The following is a 5885-nucleotide window of genomic DNA, read 5'->3' as shown; positions in this document are numbered from 1 at the left end:
CAGTGATTGTGAGGAGAGTGAAAAGAGTAAAATGAACTCAAGATTTCTATTTATACTAAGAGTCCTAGGGGGAAAAAGGGGTCGAGTGCGGCCGCAGATTTTCATGTGCGGTCCGCACTCTTGCACCTCGGCCTGCCCACTCTGAACCTTATGTGTGGTCTGCATATTTTTCAGTGCGGCCGCACAAATTGTCTTGCGGCCGCAGATTTACCCAGCACTGATAGACTCCAACTTCAGAGAGTTCACACTTTCACACTTTTGCAAACTTCCAATTGTGCGGTCCACATGTGAAATGTGCGGCCGGAATGTCCTTCTAATATGGCACATAGAATTGTACGGTCCGCACAAATAAAGTGTGGTCCGCAGATCCTTCAACACTTAGACATTTTTTAGTTCACCCTTCTTGCAAGTCACACTCAACCCTGTAGTACACTTCAAATCAAGTTAGAACATAAATAACATCTACCTATAAAAGAAAAAAGAAAAGAACATGGGTTGCCTCCCAAGAAGCGCCTGCTTTAACGTCGTGGCACGACGCAAAGTACCCTCAAGTGAAGTAAATGACCTCCACCACGTGGCTATCTCCAACCTTGCCCAAGTAGAGCTTCACCAGGTGACCATTGACTCAGAATACTTCATTGTTTTTGTTCTTCAAGTCTAATGCACCAAAAGGTGTCACACCAACAATTTCAAATGGACCACTCCATTTGGATTTTAGCTTCCTAGTAAACATTTTCAATCTTGAGTTAAAAAACAATACAAGATCGCCCACCTTGAACTATTTGTTCCAAATGTATTTGGCATGAAGTTACTTCGTCTTTTCTTTGTACAAGGACAAACTCGTATAAGCATGATACATCCCAATCAAGATTCAATTTCTTTAAAGACCGCATTGCCTTGTGCTCTAGTTCCACCAAAAGATGACAAGCTTTCCCGAACACCAACTGGTATGGAGACATTCCGATAGGTGTTTTGTAAGTCGTCCGATAATCCAATAACACATTATCTAGCTTCTTGGACCAATCTGTCCGATTAGCATTCACCGTTTTAGACAAAATACTCTTTATCTCCTGGTTGGAGACTTCCACTTTCCCACTAGCTTGTGGATGATAAGGATTCTTGACCTTGTGATTAACACCATACTTGCTAAGTAAAGTGCCAAAAACTTTGTTGCAAAAGTGTGACCCCTCATCGCTTATGATTGCATGTGGAGTACCAAATCTTGTAAAAATATTCTTCTTCAAGAAAGCCACTACACATCTCGCCTCATTGTTGGGTAAAGAGACAACCTCAACCCATTTGGACACATAATCCACCGCGACCAAGTTGTAAGTGTTTCCACAAGAGCTCACAAAAGGGCCCATGAAGTCATATCGAAAATATCAATCTCCAAGATGGTTGTGAAAGGCATTTCATTTTTCTTTGAGATTCCACCAGCCCGTTGACATTCATCACATCTTTTCACCAAATCACTAGCATCCTTGTAAAGAGTAGGCCAATATAAACCATAACTAAACACTTTGGCCGCAGTTATTTCCCCGCCATGATGACCACCATATGGTGAAGAATGACAAGCCCCAAGAATATCACCTTGCTCTTCTTCCGGTACACACCTCCTAATCACCCCATCCCTATAAATCCAGAAAAGGTATGGTTCATCCTAATAATAATCTTGACAATCTTTTTTGAGCTTCTTCCTTTGGCTTGAAGAGAACTCATCCGGAATGATCCCACTCACAAGAAAATTTTCCAAGTCCGCGAACCATGGCACCTTTTTCATTGAAACTGCCAAAAGTTGCTCATCGGGGAAGGAGTCATTGATTTCAAGGCCATCATGCGGCCTCCCCTCCTCCTCCAAACGAGACAAGTGGTTTTCCACTTAGTTTTCATTACCTTTCCTATCTTGGATGTCAATATCAAATTATTGCAACAAGAGCACCCCTCTCACCAACCGAACTTTGGAATCCTTTTTGCTCATAAGATAATGAAGTGCCGCATGGTCCATGTGGACAATAACTTTGGCACCCATCAAGTACGGGCAGAACTTCTTAATTGCAAACATAATAGCAAGGAGCTTTTTCTCCGTAACGGTATAATTGACTTGGTCACTATTCATGGTATTACTAGAATAGTAGACTGGATGGAAAATATTGTTGATACGTTGCCCCAAAACAGCCCCAACCACTACATCACTTGCATCACACATGAGTTCAAAAGGCACACTCCAATTTGGAGCGGTGATGATAGGAGTAGTAGTCAACTTGAGCTTCAACAATTCAAAAGCTCGCATGCAATCATCATTGAAATTGAACTTGGCATCCTTCTCAAGGAGCTTGCACAACGGGTTCACCACTTTAGAGAAATCCTTGATAAAGTGTCGGTAAAAACCCGCATGGCCTAGGAAACTCTGCACACCCTTCACCGATGTTGGGGGTGGAAGCTTAGGAATCACCTCAATCTTTGCCTTGTCAACTTCAATTCCATTCCTTGAGATTTTATGGCAAATACCTTCCTCAACCATGAAATGGCATTTCTCCCAATTGAGTACCAAGTTGGTTTCTTCACATCTAGCCAAAACTTTGTCCAAATTTGCAAGGAAATCATCAAAAGAATCCCCAACCACCGAGAAGTCATCCATGAAAACTTCAAGGTAGTCCTCCACCATGTCCGTGAAAATAGTAATCATACATCGTTGAAAAGTTGTTGGTGCATTGCACAAACCAAATGGCATCCTCTTGAGAGCAAAAGTACCATAGGGACATGTAAAGGTTATTTTATCTTGATCTTCCAGAGCAATGAGAATTTGGTTGTAGCCCAAGTACCCATCAAGAAAGTAATAGAAAGCACGACCGGCCAATCTATCAAGCATTTGATCTAGGAAAGAAAGTGGAAAATGATCCTTCCTTATTACTTTGTTGAGCTTGTGATAATCCATACACACCCTTCAACCGGTCATCGTTCTTGTAGGAATCAATTCATTCTTATCATTGGTGACCACTGTCATGCCCCCTTCTTTGGGACACATTGAACCGGAGAGGTCCATGAACTATCGGAGATGGGGTAGACAACCCCGGCATCCAACCATTTGATAATCTCCTTCTTGATAACTTCTTGCATAGCCTTATTGAGTCTTCTTTGATGTTCAATAGACGGTTTAGCACCATCCTCCAACTTGATCTTATGCATGCAAAAGGTGGGGCTTATACCCCGAATATCCGCCAAGGTCCACCCAATAGAATTCTTCCTCTTTTGTAACACCGCCAATGTGGAATAAACATGCTCGTTAGTCAAACAAGAGGAAAGAATAACCGGTAAAGTAGAACAAGGGCCAAGAAATTCATACCGAAGGTGTGGAGGCAATGGCTTCAACTCCAAAGTAGGTGGCTCTTCAATAGAAAGCTTCGTAGGATGAGTCTTCCTATTTTCAATATCCAAAGATAATTTCTGGGGTGCATAGTTGCACGACCCCATTCCTTGCAAAGAGTTCACGCATTCCATAAATACATCTCGTCATCATCAAAATTGATCAAAACGGCGTCCAACATATCACCAACATTGATAATAGCACTTGTATCATCAACAATAAAATTGGTCACCAAGTCCATAAAAGAACACACTTCGTTGCTATTTGGTTGCTACATGGACTTACACACATGGAATACCACTTTTTCATCACCAATCCGGAAAGTGAGTTCTCCAACTTCTACATCACAAAGAGCCTTACTCGTAACAAAGAAATGTATCCCAAGAATGATTGGCATTTCATAATCAACGTCACAATCTAATATGACAAAGTCCACCGAAAGAATGAATTTATCAACCCGGACCAAAATATCTTCAATCACACCCAACGGCCTTTTCATGGTACAATCTGCCATTTGCAATCTCATAGAAGTGGGTCTTGATTTCCCAATCCCCAAAGTCTTGAAAACCGAATAGGGCATCAAATTTATACTTGCCCCAAGATCACAAAGAGCTTTTGCAAACTCGACACTTCCAATTGTACATGGAATTGTGAAAGCATCGGGATCCTCCAACTTAGGAGCCATTGAATGAACAATCGTACTCACTTGATGAGTGACTTTGATAGTCTCAAAATTCATCGACCGCTTCTTTGTCACAAGATCCTTCATAACATTTGCATAACCGGGCATTTGTTCCAAAGCTTCTACCAATGGTACATTGATTGAAAGACTCTTCATCATTTGATTAAACTTCTTGAATTAATTCTCACCATTTTGTTTGGAAAGTCTTTGAGAGTATGGAGGTGGAGGCTTAGGCAATGGTGCCTTTGCCTTTTTCACTACCGGTTTCGGTATGTCAATGATGTGTTCCTAGAAGGGTTCACCTCCTCTTGAGTCTTTTCCACACTATCATCAATATCAATCCGAACTTCCTTATTTGCTTGAACAACATTGTTTGTGATCTCTTCTTCTTGCATTACTTGGTCATCATCGACAAGTCACCTTTCACTTGAGGTGGGTGCATTCCCGCCTGTTTCACTTCTTGTGATAATAGCCATAGCATGCCCCGTATTGTTACCACCTTTTGGGTTCACTACCGTGTCACTTGGTAATGCACACCTTTGGACGAGAATTTAGAGCTTGGGAGATTTTCCCCATTTGAACTTCTAGATTACGGATTGATGTGTTGTGTGAGGCAAGTTGGGCATCCAAATCGGCATTCTTTTCTATCATTTGCTTGAACATATTCTCAATACGTCCCATCTCATTGTTTGAATAACTTGAACCATGAGAAGGATAAGGAGGTGGGTTGCTTGGTTGTTGATACAGTGGGGGCCTTATGAGCGTACCCGGATTGTGATTTAGAGGTCCGTAGTGGAATTTGGCTTGAAATGGCAAAAGTTGAATTTTTGGAAAGTTTGACCGCGAATGGACTTTTTGAAATCGAGGTCAGATTCCAATTATGGAAGTTGGAGTAGGTCCATGGTGTCATTTGTGACTTGTGTGCAAAATTTGGGGTCAATCGGATGTGATTGGATAGGTTTCGGCATCGTTTATAGAAATTGGAAGTTCAAAGTTCATTAGGCTTGAATCTATGTGTGATTCATGTTTTTGTTGTTGTTCGAGGTGGTTTGAAGGCTCGACTAAGTTTGTATGAGGTGTTAAGACTTGTTGGTATGTTTAGTTGAGGTCCCGGGGGCCTCGGGTTGATTTCGGATGGTTAACGGATCCATTTGAAGTTTGAGAGAAGTGCTGAAGCTCACCAGCTTCTGATGTAATTGCACCTGTGGAGTGGGGATCGCAGGTGTGGTCTCGCAGAAGCGAGGGGTGAACAGCAGAAGTGGAGCTGGGCAGGCCTGGGCAGAGCGCAGGTGGTGCGAGCGAGGCTCCACAGATGCGGAATTGAGAGATGGGCTTGTTTTCGCAGAAGCGGGTAAAGGGCCGCAAAAGCGCCTCCGCAGGTGCGGAACCTAGAGCGCAGATGCGGGCTTGGGGGACTTAAGTGATTTCCGCATTCCGCAAGTGTAGATATATGGCCGCAGGTGCAAAAAGCCTGGGCAGATTATTAAAACAAGGGTTTGCGATTTTGGCTTCATTTCAAGCACGGTTTAGCCAATATTTGGGAGGGTTTTCGAAGGGATTCTTGAGGTAAGTCCCTTGTGCTTATTTTTTATCAATAATATTTCTTCCCTATTCATGTTTCCCACCTAGTTGGTGTGTATTTAAGGTGTAAATTGGGATTTTGAGGCTAGGGATTTGGAGAGTTTGATTTGGGGATGTGGGGGACAACTTGGTGTCGCATTTTGATAGATTTTGTATGGTTAGACTCGTGGTTGAGAGGGCTTTCGAGTTTTCTAACTTTTATCGAATTTTGAGACATGGGTCCGGGGGCCGGCTTTTGAGTCGATTTTTGATTTTGAT

The sequence above is a fragment of the Nicotiana tabacum genome, chromosome 15 (assembly GCF_000715075.1).
Source record: "Nicotiana tabacum cultivar K326 chromosome 15, ASM71507v2, whole genome shotgun sequence".
NCBI classification, from domain to species: Eukaryota; Viridiplantae; Streptophyta; class Magnoliopsida; order Solanales; family Solanaceae; genus Nicotiana; species Nicotiana tabacum.
This window is presented reverse-complemented; position numbering follows the sequence as displayed.